At 46.8% G+C, this 15,943-nt stretch overlaps 1 protein-coding gene across 3 annotated transcripts in view; it reads right to left on the bottom strand.

Annotated features, from left to right (window-relative positions):
* Positions 1-15,943, bottom strand: part of DPP6 (dipeptidyl peptidase like 6) — a gene marked incomplete at both ends in the record, with an annotated part of 1,037,088 nt that overhangs the window by 689,514 nt on the left and 331,631 nt on the right. The gene's annotated exons all lie outside the window — the stretch shown is intronic.

The following is a 15,943-nucleotide window of genomic DNA, read 5'->3' as shown; positions in this document are numbered from 1 at the left end:
CTTGGATACATTCTATCAAGACTTTATGGTCAGAGAAATTGCTCTGACTATATATCAGTTCAAAAAGACTTCAGTGAAATGGCCCAGCCAAGTATGGACAGAATGGATGAAAAGCCACCCTAAAACCTTTCTTTTTGGTTATAGTTTTGACCGTTCTCCATGGATAATGCCAATCAAGATGGTAAGTGCAGTAGCTGAGTTCAAACTTGTCCTCATGCCTGACATCTACCAAGAGCTGATTCCTCCATCACTTCCTTGCTAATAGGAACTGGGGGGGAAATTATATGATGTGCTAGGGCTGACCAATGAATAGTCAACTGCCAATGAAATTATGGCTGAAACTCTAAATGACTCAGCCAAAGAAACAATTGGTGTCATCGAGTTCAAGAGGATATGCCACCCTCATCTGAGCCCTTACTTTTTTTAAAAAAATGTTTATTAATTTATTTGGTTGCGCTGGGTCTTAGTTGTAGCAGGCAGGCTCCTTTGTTGTGGCATGCGAACTGTTAGTTGTGGCATGCGTGTGAGATCTAGTTCCCTGACCAGGGATCGAACCTGGGCCCCCTCCATAGGGAGTACGGAGTCTTAACCACTGCGCCACCAGGGAAGTCCCTGAGCCCGTACTTCTGAGCTCCTCTGCAGGCTACACTCTGGAACAGGAGTTAGCAAACTGCAGCCTGTGGGCCTGTTGTTTGCATTTATAAATAAAGTTTTATTGGTACACCCCCACACACACAAATTTGTGTATGTGTTGTCAGTGGCGGCTTTTACAATACAACAGGAAACAGGAGAGTTGAAAAACTGATGAGACTGAATGGCTCACAGAGGCTAAGTCCCCTGACCCCTGCTCTGGGGAGGGCCACTGAGCTGAGGCCACCTCGAAAGGTCACACATATTTATCGATGGATGTGAGATGCCTGATGTGACAAGGGGCTTTCATCTACACGTAGTAACTTTCCTCTTGTTCAAGCAAGATGGAGTTGAGATCATCTACTTTCTTTCTACAATTCCACAGAGCAGAAGTTCGTTTGACCCCAAAGGAAGAGACGAGTTGGAAGACCAAGATCTGGACCAGAACAGGTGCAGCTGCCTTCACTGGCAGGCAGAGGCCACTTCCTCGTGTTTTTTACTCTTTATGCAGACTCAGAAAATTATCTGAGCTCAGCCAGCCATGAAACTTTCAGTGGAACCACAGGGGGAGGGAAGGCGTACTTGTAATTATGTCTATAACAGGAAGCTTCTCTGTTTACGATCAAATGGTGGCTTTGGGTGGACATGTGGGCAGGAAGGAACTAACATGAAAGCTGGGGGACCAAGTTAACAGAAGACATTGGGGGCACGGATAAAGAGCTTGGGCCTTATGCATGCAGTATAAGGAAAGTACCTTATATATACTTGAAAGTACCAGCACTGATTTATATTGATGAGAAAAAAACAGGGAATACTCTGGGTGCTGTCGAGATCTGCTGCGCCTCCCCCTTCAGGACTGAGGCCCCAGGTGCCCCCAAAGCTGGGAGAGTTGGCAGCTGGTGGCTCTTAGGTGGAACCAGCAGGGCGCTGGAGACAGCCCGTCCCAGCTCGCAGGAGCCGACTGACTGTATCTCATCCTAAGTCCACACTCAGCGGATGCCAGAGTGGGGGAAGGGCTTCTTGGGCTTCTTGCCTCAAGGGCAGACAATGCTGAAGAGTCACCCCCGCTCCAAGCTCCCCGTGGATCAGCTGAGACCGCCACAGACCCCGCACTGCACCGCAGCTCTTCCCTCTGTCCTTCCTACTCCCATAGGGGTTGGTCCCAAGGGCTCCCTAATAAAATCCCTGCACAAGAATCACCATCCAGGGTATTCACTGTCCCAGAGATTCTCAACCTAAGACAGACACCAAAAAGCACTGAGATTTTGGGGAAAAAAAACAATAAGAAACAATAAAGTACCTATGGAGAGCATGGAATCATCAAACAAGGGGTCTGAAGGACAGTTAGCAAAAATGTGAGATGGGGCTTCCCTGGTGGCGCAGTGGTTGAGAGTCCGCCTGCCAATGCAGGGGACGCGGGTTCGTGCCCCGGTCCGGGAGGATCCCACATGCCGCGGAGCGGCTGGGCCCGTGAGCCATGGCCGCTGAGCCTGCGCGTCCGGAGCCTGTGCTCCGCGACGGGAGAGGCCACAACAGTGAGACGCCCGCGTACCGGAAAAAAGAAGAAAAAGAAAAGAGGGCTTCCCTGGTGGCGCAGTGGTTGAGAGTCCGCCTGCCAATTCAGGGGACGCGGGTTCGAGCCCCGGTCCGGGAGGATCCCACATGCCGCGGAGCGGCTGGGCCCGTGAGCCATGGCCGCTGAGCCTGCGCGTCCGGAGCCTGTGCTCCGCAACGGGAGAGGCCGCAACAGTGAGAGGCCCGCGTACCGCAAAAAAAAAAAAAAAAAAAAAGTGAGATGACCAGAGGAAATATTTACAGTGGGTCACGGACCAGACAGAACAGAAACCCCGGTCTGAAGTCCAGGGAAATGTGTCTGAACAGGGAGAACGGACTCGGGGTGAGGTTCTTCTTCCCGAGAACTGAACTGGGCAAGTGCGATGGGAGGTGAGAAGTAGGCAGAAATACTCAGGGACCGTCTGAAGCGTGAACAGCGGCCACGTCCATCCCAGTGCAGTGGGGAGAGTCGGGAGGAGTCGGGGATTCTCCTGCTCAAGCTGGCCGACGGCACGGACGTTAGCAGCCTCACCTGAAAACCCGGACAGGTCCGGGGAGAGGATGGGACACCCTCATCCAAGTTGCAGAGTCAAGCTCAGTACATGAGTCAGCTGTTGGAGACACGGCTTTGGGTGATAGTCTAGGCCAGAGGTAAGACAGTGGTGGAGAAGCAGTCGCCCAGGGGGCAGCGTCTGGCAGAACAGAGGCAGCCTTGCCTCCTCTCTCTTCTTGGCCTTCAAGGGCAGGGCAAGGAGGAAGAGCCTCCAATGAGGCCTGAGGAAGGCGGCGTGCAGGGAAAGCACGTGGGCAGAGCCTCCCAACGAGTCGCTGGGGTCCCGAACGTGCCATCAGATTCTGTTACTTGCATGAATACATACTTAGATATGAAAGTGAGGAGCTTGGGGAACTCTTCTGGGCCAGCCTTCCAGGAGGATGACAGAGTAAGCCTCAGGTGCTGGGATGGTGAGGACCCAGGCACAGAGGGCGCTCATGGAAGCTGCCCGAGATGAAATTCTTAGCTGGTTCCTGGCATCACAGAGCATCTCCTTCTTCGAGGACTTTGGACTTTGTGGGGTACAGGAGCCAGCCAGGAGGAAAGCAGGATGCAGTGATGATTAGCGCGAAAAGATCATAGCCCTGGAAAAGGCTGGATGTTCTGACCATGCTGTGTGCCTGCAGGGGTCAAAAGGATGCACGGCACCTGTGTGTAACACCGGGCTAAACATCAGTAACAACATCGACGAGGCTCCCAGTCTTCAGGTGTCCTGTTAGACTAAACGCCTCTCTCTTTCCAGTGCCCAGACTATAGGATGCTGTAAGCTGGGAGCACTGCCATGCTTTTGAGATTTAATCATCATGACCTTCTGCAAATGTGCTGGGCTTCCTCCTTTCCCGGTGCTGACTCTGCTCTCAGGGCAAACCCTTCCCCAGTTGCTTTCTTTTTCAGACGCCCTCCTAGAAGAAGCCCTGTCTCCACCTTCCCTTGGTGTGTTGGCCCCAGAGATTGGCAGATTGGTGGACGAGTCCCAGGGCTGTCATCAGGTATCCTCAGCGACTTCCATGTTTCTCTCCGTCAGCCGAGGTGAGTGGTACCTAAGAGCCCAGTACAAAAGTGGGTCTTGTCAGAGGAGAAAGGCAGCTCTCAACAATTCTATTTAATCTTTGTTGACAAACTACATATTTTCAAAAGAAAGGCTCCAAATTGAAGATGAGATGTCCTAATGTCTAGGTAGCGCGTTTCTGCTTAGGACAGCAAAACAAAAGCATGAAGATGGGTTTGTGTCCTAATAAGGAATCAGATTTCCATGAGCAGATCTTCTCTGGAGATTTTGCTGTAGGTTCAAGAGATACAAGAAAAAGACCCAACCATTTTTTTTTTATCATGTTTATTGTTTTTTCTTTGGTAATAATAACAATACAAATCAAATTTCCCCCCACCTACTCCTGTCAGGAGAGCAGGGGTATCCGTCTGCCTAGAAGTTCGGGGGCCTGAACTGCCGACTCCTCCCCATTTTACCCATTTCCTCTCATCACTGGCTTAATGGGAGCCTTCACTCTGTTCTCTCTTCCCTTGATCCTAGAACTCCCTCATACACTTGGGATTTCTAGCTTAGCAGTTAAAAAATGAAGAGTTTTCCATTTTTCTACAATCTTTTCTGTTTCTGCCCCCATATATTTCCTTCCAAATGCCTGAAGCATCATCCAGGCTTAAATAAGCCTTTTTTTAAAATTGTTTCTTATTGGGGTATAGCTGCTTTACAATGTTGGGTTAGCTTCTGCTGCAGCACGACGTTTATCAGATAAATGTATACATACATCCCCTCCTTCTTGGACCTCCCTCCCCCCTGCCCGCCCATTGCACCCAACTAGGTCACCACAGAGCGCCGAGCTGAGCTCCCTGTGTATACAGCAGGTTCCCACTAGCCATCTATTTTACACATGGTAGTGTATACATGTCAATCCCAATCTCCCAGTTCATCCCACCCCCCCCCCCGCCTCGCTCACCCCGCGTCCACACATCCGTTCTCTACGTCTGCGTCTCTATTCCTGCCCTGCAAATGGGTTCATCTGTACCATGTATAATCCGGTTCTGCATGGGGCTGAAATGCTCTCCGTGGGGCCTCCAAGAAGAGTGGTTGAAGATCTGCCATCATGCTTGTAAACCGGTCGGCCCTGCCCGATGTTACAGTTCCGAGGTCTCATCAGTCACTCCGAACACGTTCTCCTGGTGCTGGAGGACCAACTCCAGATGCTTCACCACATGGAGCTTTGGAGGCAAGACTCTCAATGCAATTCCCCATCCAGCAGCCAGAAGGCAGGGTAGGCTCGAAAGGACGGGCAGAGCATCAAGCCGGGTGGGCTTCTGCTGTGGGTCCTCCAGCAGCCCTCGAGAGCTGGGCTGGGCGCTCTGCACGGGGCCAGGAGGGATGCGGGCTATGCTGGGACCTGCAGGGTTCTAGACAGAACGGACAGCAGAATTCATGTCGCCTTATTATAAAAGGCACAGCAAATGTTCTGCTGATACAGGGCTGCTGCCGTGGCTGGTTTACAGGCTGCAGGCAATGGCCCTGGGAGGGACTGGAGGCCAGTGGGACACAGGGAGGGCCACCAGGCCACTGACCTGCCACTGGACAGCACTGTGGCATTTCTGCCGGCTGGACTTCTAGAGAAGATGCACCATTTCTTCTGTCGCTTGCTTTCCAAATTCACTTTGCAATGCCTTTTGCTTTCTAGCTAAATCCCCCCATCTTGTGGCTGGTTTCTGTTTCCTCACAGCAATATGATATCCACATGAACGTGCACAGAGGCTGGGTTAACTGCAAGCCCAGGGCATCACGGTCAGAACCGTGACTGACTTCCCGATTCTGTCCCAGCCACGACATTGCTCCATGCTCCCCTGGAGCCCATAGCACATTCTGTGAACCCTGCCCCCGTCAGTAGGGGACTCTGTGGGCAGAGCTTCAGAAAGTCCTGAGGACCACAGGCACACGCTCTAAATGAGGAGCGGAAGGGTGAGGTATTTTGGAAACGTTTTAAATGCATGCCCTAAAAATAGCATGTCTCCTTTAACAGCATTTGAAATTTCAAAATAAATTAAATATCATTGCTTCAAAAAATTAGCAAGCATTTACCGTCATCAGTGATTGATATAGTGAAGCCCGAACGGCACCTGCTGCAGCACCCGGCACGCGTGAGCTCTGTTTTAACTCACTGAATTCTCATCACGTCTGTGGTTGCTAATATTATGACTGCATTTTCAAGATGAGGCAAGACTGACTTAGGACACATCACGTGTCCTGTAAGGAGCAGAACCTGGCCCCAAATCCTGTGCTCACAGCCAGGTAACTATTCCCTCGCATACCTCTCCCCCAACCCCTCTTCCCTAAGGATAGTCAGCAGACATCAACGAGTTGGAAGGCAGTCCCTCAGTCCAGTCTTAGTTCATAGGTCACTGCTGGTGGCCAGAGATGGGACGGCCCCGACAGGCAGGGTGTTATGGACTGAATGTTTGTGTCCCTCCAAAATACACATGTTGAAGCCCTAACCCGCAAAGGGATACTATGTGGAGACAGGCCTTTGGGAAATAATTAGGTTTAGATGAGATCATGAGGGTGGGGCCCCCAGGATGGGATTAGTGTCCTTATAAGAAGAGGAAGAGACCAGTGTCCCCCGGCTCTGTCATGTGAGGAGACGGGGAGAAGGTGGCTGTCTGCAAAACAGGAAGAGAGTCCTCACCAGACACCAGATCTTTCAGAACTCCCAGCCTCCAGAATTGTGAGAAATAAACCTTTGTTGTTGAAGCCACCCAGTCCATGGTACTTTGTTTTAGCAGCGCCCAAAGGGCAAAGACTCAGGAGGAAGTCAGGCAGGGGACCTCCCACTGTTCGCCAGAGTTCATCTATGTTCATGTGAAGGAGACTTCTGCTCAGCCCTGTGAAACGCTGCAGGACTTGGGCTGTCAGGACACCTCGAGGAACTTTTCTGGCTCTTAGGAAACTTGGGGAGCTAGTCTCAAACGTGATACATATGGGAGGGGGTACGATGCGGGGGAAGCTTAATAACTATGAGACTTGGGTTCATTTAGGAAAGAGGAACCTGAGGTACAGATAACACTGTATCTGTCTTTGTTTTTTTTTTAAAAAAAAATTGTAAGAGAATTTCAGGTTTGTTGTGAAAAAAAATCAAACACAGAAAATAAGTAAAAAGTCAAAGCTCCCACACCCAACCTGCAGTTAACCATTTGATAGATTTCCCTTCAAACTTTTGCTTTATTCCTATGCTTATGTGTATCTTCATTCTCAGAAAGAGAAAGGAAAGAGTGAGAAGGAAGGAAAGAGACAGATAGACAATACTCCCAGAGTCTCTTCATGCATTTCATGGCTGTGTTAGGTAGTCACCATTTCAACCAGTCTTTCTCCAATACAAGCCAATCTGGTCGGTCTACCCAGCATTTTTTTTTTTTTTTTTTTGCGGTACGCGGGCCTCTCACTGTTGTGGCCTCTCCCGTTGCGGAGCACAGGCTCCGGACGCGCAGGCTCAGCGGCCATGGCTCACGGGCCCAGCCGCTCCGCGGCATGTGGGATCCTCCCGGACCGGGGCACGAACCCATGTCCCCCACATCGGCAGGCTGACTCTCAACCACTGCGCCACCAGGGAAGCCCATACCCAGCATATTTATAGGAACAATGGGGGCCGGATACAGAGGTGATATGAAATTCTTAGATATGGGTATTCAGTTATGGCCGTGGGTTTCCACACTGAGCACCTGCTGTACAAAAGACATCCCCCACCACATGCTGCAGGTTGGGGGAGTGGACAAGTAAGGTGTGAACTTCTCTGGGGGCATGGAGCCTCTTCCAGGCTCACTGGTGGTTGGCAGGATTCATATCCTGTAGTTGTAGGACGGAGGTCACCCGGGATAGCTCTCAGCTCTCAGAGGCACCCACATTTCCCTGCCATGTGGCTTTGCTTGTGGCCCCCACGGGCAGCTCATGACAAGGAAGTGTGCTTTCTCCCAGGCCATCCGGAGCATCTTAACTCCTCTTCTGCAAGCAGTCAGAGAAAACTGCCTTTAAAGGGCTCATGTGATTACATCACCCTACCCAGATTATCTCCCTATTCGAAGGTCAACTGACTGGGGACCTTAATTACATCAGCAAAATCCCTTCACAGCAGCACGTAGATTTGTGCTTCACTGAATAACTGGGAGTGGGTGTGGGTACAACAGGAAGCAGAAATTATAGTTGCCGGGGGGTTGTCTTAGAATTCCACTTACCACAGTTGGTAACTGCATCATTGCCTGGGACTCAACTTTGCCTTCCTTCTAAAATATTTCAATTCTGAATATTAAAAGACTCTCTACCCATATGTCATTGACCCTCACTGCAAATGAAATCATCATGGCTTTAGGAGGCGCAATGTCAAATCCACCGCTGTTTTTCAGCTTAAATATCCTGGTGAAAAAGTGAATTCACAGAGATTCCAAATATTTAAGGTCAGTAATCATAATGGAAAAGATTGGTGAATTTGGCTCCATAAAAATGAAAGATTTCTGTATGTCATAAAATACAAATAAAACTAAAAGACATATAATAAACTAAAGATGGGGGTGGGATGTGATTGCAACATCTATGAAAAAAAGAGATGCACCACAGTAAATAAACACACAAACAAATAAGTAACTAGCAGAGCAATAAGAAAAAATCACATCAAATTTCAGGAATAATGACATGAAGAGGCAAAAGAAACAAAGAACAATGGTCAATAAACATGAAAAAAATTTAACCTTACTTATTAATCAACAAAATGCAAATTAAGTCACCAGTTATCCGACCGGCAACAATTAAAAAGAATGATAACACCTTGTGCTGAGGAGTGTCTGATTAGAAAGGCTCTTTTATATACAGCTGGTGAGTAAATCAACAGAACTTTTCCAAAAGAAAACTTTCTAGCACGTATCAAATGTATTAAAAACGTAACCCTGACCCAGCAATTCTATTTCTGAAAATCTTTTCCTAAGGAAACTAGTTAACAAATGTGCAGAAGTGTGTACTAGAAGGCTAGTTGCGCTACAGTTAATAGCTGGAGACTGCCTGGTGCTGAAATCTGCCAAGGTTTAGCCCAAGAAAAGAATGTCAAGCAGCCATTAAAAATGACAAATGTGTGGTTAGTGACATGAAAACGTGTTCCTAATTAGTTTCTATGCAAAAAGACAGGTGACAGAACAAAGTGACACCACTTTTGTAAAGTAAACATATTTATATGCATAAATAGATGTGGTATAGATAGATGGAGATCTAAACAGAACCATAGATGCCTGGAAAATTACAGAAGGAATATTTGCCAAACTCTTTACAGTGATATCTTTGAGTGATTAGATTATGGGTCACTTTTGTATTTCTTTTTCTGCTTGTTTTTAATTTACTTGATATGACAAACCCACAGCTAACATCATACTCAACGGTGAAAAGTTGAAAGCATTTCCTCTAAGATCAGGAACAAGACAAGGATGCCCACTCTTGCCACTTTTATTCAGCATAGTTTTGGAAGTCCCAGCCACGGAAGTCAGAGAAGAAAAAGAAATAAAAGGACACCAAATTGGAAAAGAAATAGTGAAACTGTCACTGTTTGCAGATGACATAATGCTATACATGGAAGACACTACCAGAAAACTACTAGAGCTCATCACCGAATTCGGTAAAGTTGCAGGATCCAAAGTTAGTACACAGAAATCTGCTGCATTTCTATAACACTAAAAACAAAAGATCGGAAGGAGAAATTAAGAAAACAATCCCATTTACCATCGCATCAAAAAGAATAAAATACTTAGGAATAAACCTACCTAAGGAGGCAAAAGACCTGTACTCAGAAAACTATAAGAAGCTGATGAAAGAAACTGAAGATGACACAAACAGACGGAAAGATAAATCGTGTTCATGCATTGGAAGAATCACTATTGTTAAAATGACCATACCACCCAAGGCAATCTACAGATTCAATGCAATCCCTATCAAATTACCAGTGGCATTTTCACAGAACTAGAACAAAAATTTTTTAATTTGCGTTTTCATTCTTCGTCCTTAAACATCTATTGCTTATTCAAAAATAAAACGTTAAACTACTTTGAAGCTTATTTGAGAGCTAAACTTATATTCCCCAGTTACATCACTCAAAGACTTTGAAATCTACTAACAGCATTGCAATTTCTGATTGGGTCAACGTGTTACATCACTTCAAAGACTTAATACCAAGTAGTCTCGATTTAGAACTTTCAAGAACTGTGATCAGTGGGGGAAGATCTGCCTGGCACCCTACAACACATTCTGTATTGGTTGCCTGTTTACTTCTGGGTTAGCAAACTCTGCTTCTCCTGGCTTCCTTCCTGAGTACAACAAGAGCTCTACACACAGGAAGCAGTCGCGAGACTGCCCTGTAGGCATCACAGCCTACAGACATTGCACCGCAGGTGACCGCAGAATCCTAGACTACTTTCCACAGCGTTCTTACACCCGTGGGTGTCTTAATACTGCCATTTAGCATAGGACACTAGAAAAGAATACATTTTGGAGGGTCATTTGACCTTGGAACAATCTGCTCTTCGAGCCTTATGTGCTAGCTTATGGAAGGCTGTTTAGGTGTCGAATTTGGAACTGTGTTCATTGCTGGCAAATGAACATTTGCTGTGATGCTGTTTGCCTGAGAGCAGGTCAGTTTGGGCATCACCTATGTTTTTTTCTCCCCCACGTAAGCGTTTGCGTGAGGCACAGATCATATTAACTTAACTTCCATAGTTTGCTGAATTATATGAATAGAATTTTTTACAATGAAAGTCCAACCAAATTCAGTCAACTGTATAAAGAACAAAACTAAATAATGTGTAAATACTACAAATATATTAATGTTTTATCTTAAAGATGAGATGTAATGAGGGATTTTTAATACCTTCTAGCTTTCAGAACTACCCCTAATCTAATAACATAGAATGTTATTATTTATCATTTTCACATCCCACGTTTGTACATATTTGGGGGAACATTATAAACAATAAACATGGGACTGTCTTTATATCTGTGTTCACTGTCACCTGCCCACTGATTTATGCGTTCGGTTTATAATCCCAAATCTAAAACCAAGTTAAGTTATCTAATGCCAACCAAACAGCAGTTTCTTATCCATCATTCAGCACATTGTGTTAATCTCACCTAAACTCAAATATTCTACTAATATGCTTATAAATAACAACCTTTATCACTATTTAAACCGCTTAACTGAGTACGTGTAGGATGAATGAAGGATGAGGTCATTATCAATTTATCTTGTGGTAATCTTTGTACCTTTCTCGGGAATACGGTATCTTTCAATTCTAAGGCACAAATAAGAAGAGTACTCTGAATAGGTGATGCTTAATTAATTGTGTGTACTCCAGCTGATGTCTCTTTCTGGGTATTAGGTTTAGGTCTTTTTGATTTGCTCCGCTGCAGTTAAGCAGTGGGCATTACCTGCAAGGCAGTACCTGATATCCAAATCCACTTTCAACATGAGCCCATTGATAAGTTAAATCCATGGTTACTAATTTCTCCAATCCTTTGCTCACCTCTAGTTAACTCTTTTCTCAGGATGGCCGCGAATGTGGGTCCTTCCATCTCTTGTTTATTCCGGGACCACTGAGAAATATTTTCTTGAGGGTTTCTTTTCATGACATAAAGGACAAGCCACCTACTTCACATGAGTTTGGACAGAAACTCTGATTTGGTGCCAGTGTAATTGCTTCTCCATCAGCGGGGGCTGTGGACGCGATTCTGGCCATCAGGTTTATAAAGGTTCCCTCTAACAGAAGCAGAAGCAATGGAATGTTGCAAACACATCCAGGACTCAAAGGGATTTAGGAACATGTACCCAGTTTATTCGTTCATTTATTTTCTTATTCATTCATTTACTCATTCATTCACTCATTCAAATAATATCCGTTGAGCAGCTTCTGTGTGCCAAAGCACAGCGCAAGGTCATAAAATTCTGATGTTTGCAGAAACTCAGGTAAGCAAGGCAGAACCCTCTCCAGGTGTCGAGCGAGGGGACTCACTGCAGAGGCTCAAGAGGAAGAAGCATCATGAAGCACATTTGATGCTTTTACCTTCTTCCGTAGAGAAAGAAAATCAACTATTAATTATGACTTGCTAAAATTGAACATCATTGCCTCAGTACGCAGGTGCCGTAGCCAACAACGGCCCACGTGTCCGCACTCTCCAAAATTTGAGGGTGTGTCTCTGGATGACCCCAGAGCCCTTTTTTTTTTTTTTTTTTTTTTGCGGTACGCAAGCATGTGGGATCTTCCTGGACCGGGGCACGAACCCGTGTCCCCTGCATCGGCAGGCAGACTCTCAATCACTGCGCCGCCAGGGAAGCCCCCCAGAGCCCTTTTAATGCTGGGACACGAACTCGGCAGGAAAGTGGACTCCACTTTCACCAAAGACTACCATCAAAGTCAAAAGCCAAACGGCCTTCAACTTAACCTGGGATTCACAGAAAACCCATAGAATTCGACATCCATGGGACTTTAGAGATATCTTCGTAGGCTCCATGTCTAATTTGATATATAGAAACCTGAGAACCGGAAGGTCACAAAGCTTCAGGCATCTTATTTACATATTAGCTGATTTATTTATACTCTGCCTACTTCCAAAAAGGCTTTGAGGCAGTTCTCCAATCGCTGTGGTTAATCACTGTGTTATTCTTAGAAGTGAACCTTCCTTTTTAAATTATGTTTCTAAAACTCCACGGATTTAGATAGCGCTAGGTACATAATTCAGGCTATTGTGTATATGCTGGCATTTTGAAAGAGACGCCAACCAGCTGAATCCTCCTGGTATTTCAAAGGATTCCTAAAATCAGCTCCTCGGGTTTGTACAGGGAGAGTGGCATGAACTATAATATAGTGAAGAGTTACCCACGTTTACGTGATTATCTTATGAAATCTACAGAGCAAACGTGGTGTGAATAAGATTAATTACTCTGGGATATCTGGCCTCTCTTTATAACATGTGGGTTGATGTGTGCTAACAGAATGATGGTGGTTTAATCAGATGTGGCCCTTTTCTTCAAAATGCATATAAATAAAGAGATCACTGATCGGGGTGAACAAGGCATAAATGTGGGCTTTGAATTTGGAGTCGGCGCGCCTCGGGTGCACACTGAAGACCAGAGAAGAGTGGCGTAGGGGGCAGGGTAAGAAGCATACAGTGCAAGATGGGGCAGCCCGTTGCTGGACCACTCCCATCAGATCGAAGTCATGTGCTGGAAGAATCTGATGGGCATCTTCCCACGGGCTCCCCTTTGACACTTTCACTTGGCAGGGCTCTTTGCCACTGCTCACTCCCAGAGCTCAGAAAACTGGAACCAGAGGCAGGAACGGGAAACGAGGGCAGCTCTTCTGGGTAAACTTGGTCTGCATGCAGAGACAGGACCATGACTCGAAGGTCACGCAGATATGAGAGCAATGGAGCATCTTGATTGGTCTCTTTTGTGCGGAAGGGCAACTCCATCGTTTCTCTCTCTTTCCAGCCAACCGGCTGCGGGAGCTGTCCGGAGCCTCGTGTACTGCTGGAAGCAGGAAGGGGATGCAAAGGAGACTTCCGTGTGGTTGTGGCCCAGCATAAACTATAGACGGAATGATGGGTATCAAGTGGGAGAGAGGGGGCCAATGCACCCTGAGGGTACATGGGACTTAGGGGCCGTAGTGCCCCCTCCCACCCTGTCCCACTGCCTGAGAATCTCATCTGAGTCTGGCCAGGCCTGCTTCCTCTGTTCTTAAGAGAAAGGAGGGGCCCTTTCTGTTATATGTAGATAGATGGGGGTCACAGGACTTCAGGCTGCCCCTGCTGTGACAGGAAGTGTTCCGGGTCCAGGTGTTTCTCAGGTAACTGACGTGTTCCCTTGTCTGGCCTGAGCTGCTATGGTATTTATTTGCTAAGTGATGTTGTCCATTCACATCAGTCCCTTGACAGGCCTAGATGCCCTTTGTGTTGAATTGGCTTCACAGCAATGGTTACCGTGTTCAGTTAATATTTAAAAAACAATCGGTTTAGAAAAATAATCACTCAGACTCATTGTTGGGCAGCAGAGTTGCCCTCCTCCCAACCAAACACATGGTGGCATTTTTCTTTCTATTTCACCTGTGCAGTCCCAGGTCTAGGCTGTGACAATATTGGTTTCATGGTTGATCCAGTATGCTGGTGCCCACAGAGGATCAGCAAAAATCCTCATGATGAAAGAACTCACGTGACAATCAAAGTCCACGGTCAACAAGTTCAAGGGTTCCGCTTGGCATCTCACTTGTGGATCTCTACCTCCCAGGTGAGCCGTGCTGACACAGAATGAGCTTCTCTATTCATGTCTATTACAGGGAGTCACCTGCCTGATCCAGGCTCTCCTCAAGCTTTTGAGCATCTCGAGGTTTTCCAATAATATCTTCATTCCAAAAAGCATCTTCAACGCCATAATCTAGCATTTCCAATTTGCTATTTTCATCCACTTGAAGGAAGTATCTTCTTCACATAAATAGTACTGGCTCCTTCTGGAGAAGTGTGTTTACTGGCACCCTACACACGAAACATCTTGACTGTGTCTCATAAGGAGCCGTGACTGGTGTGTAGGCAAGCTTTCAATGAACTTCTGAGAGAGGAGGCCAAGCAGTAAAGTCCACATATTTTCTGTTCATAAAAACACCTCGTTTGCAAAGGAGAGGTATGGATTCCAAGGAAACAGACAGGGAGCAGAAGCCAGGCTAGTGATTTATGAAAACTGGTCTATTTCTTTCCTTCCAGAGACCCTGGGCTTGGATAGACTAACCCCAGATCCCAGGAATTACGTCCGCTAAGACTTTGGGGGCAACACCAGGGCAGCAGTGCATTATAAATTGAGGGAAGGAGGCAAAAAAGGCCCAATACTTTTGGAGGAAGAAGCGGTATTGATCACGCCCTGCAGACCACAACCACTTTCAATTTAAATCACTGAAGATGTTGCGTGTGGTGTGTGTTGGCTCAGTGCTCCGCGAGAGGGGAAATGAAGGTCATGGCAACCAGCCGGGGGCCACGATCATCCCCTGAGCACCCTCTTCAACAGGAAAGGTATGTGTTATTCCAAGGGGCTTGGGCCCTTTCCAATACGATAATTACATTCCACCCACGCACTGCCCCTGTGGCTGCCCCTCCCCCAGCACTGTTCTCCTGTGTCCATCGCACCACCGGCCCTTGGCAAAGAATCTGACAGCAGCCAACTGGCTCTTTCCTGCTCTGTGATGTATGTATTTCTCCCTGTAACCCCATCCTTCAGAGACTTCAATTCGGTGTAGAAATACCATATTTCATCACTGGAATGGGGTGTGGGGAGGAACCACTGACAGACTCACACATCACGAAGATCCCTCCCTGTTCCAAGGGATCATACTCTTCTACGATTCTGCTTGTGTATAATCGCTCTAGAGCAGGGGACTCGGAGGGTCTGAATGCATTGGAAAGAAGAAGGCCTGCATAGGCTGCGAGAGAGATGGGTTACGATGGGAAGAGGGCTGATTTCCAGCATGGACTTCACTCCTCGAAGGACTATTCAGGGGGATGGGATGAGGTCGCCTCCAACTGGACAGGCCAGAGGCAGGTGCAGCTGAGTTCAGGGAGTCGGCATAAAAGAAGGCTTCAGAAGCGGTCCTCGAGGGGGTGGAAACAAAGAAGTTGTCTGGTCATTTCTCTACCCTAATAAACAATTTAGAGGACTGTTATCGGGAAGGTGGAAGGCGACACTTGGGTTCCTAAGCATGTCTCCCAAGGGTTCTCTTCTCAGGTTCCTGCAGTGTCCTGAGTGGGTTTACACTGATAAGACAGAGCAGTTCTGCCACCTCCGTCTATAGGTAACCTGTACTTTCACGGAGCACAGTTCTGCAATGAGACGGTGCTATAATTTCTAGGGGCTGGCTTTTGGTGGACCATGCTCACCAGTGGGAATAATATTGCGTTTTCTGTCATTTGTGCAAATCTTCTACTATTAGGCGTCTATTAGTAGATGAATGTTTTCTCGGAGCTCTGCCTAAACTGACATCGTCTTTTCAGCAGGTTCCAAAGTTTTGGTAATAACATTTTACGGTACTTTACCTTCCTTAAGAAAACTGTCTTGGGCAAGTATGAGTCAAGATTTCCAAAAGCCATCCTCCAGATCTGAAGTGTCTGAACAACGAGGGAGAAGCAAGGTGTTGAAGAGTTTGTGAGAGCAT

The sequence above is a fragment of the Leucopleurus acutus genome (genome assembly GCF_964270905.1).
Source record: "Leucopleurus acutus genome assembly, chromosome: 9".
In the NCBI taxonomy this organism is placed as follows: Eukaryota; Metazoa; Chordata; class Mammalia; order Artiodactyla; family Delphinidae; genus Leucopleurus; species Leucopleurus acutus.
The sequence above is the reverse complement of the archived record's forward strand: the minus strand, read 5'-3'. Positions and strand labels throughout refer to the sequence as shown.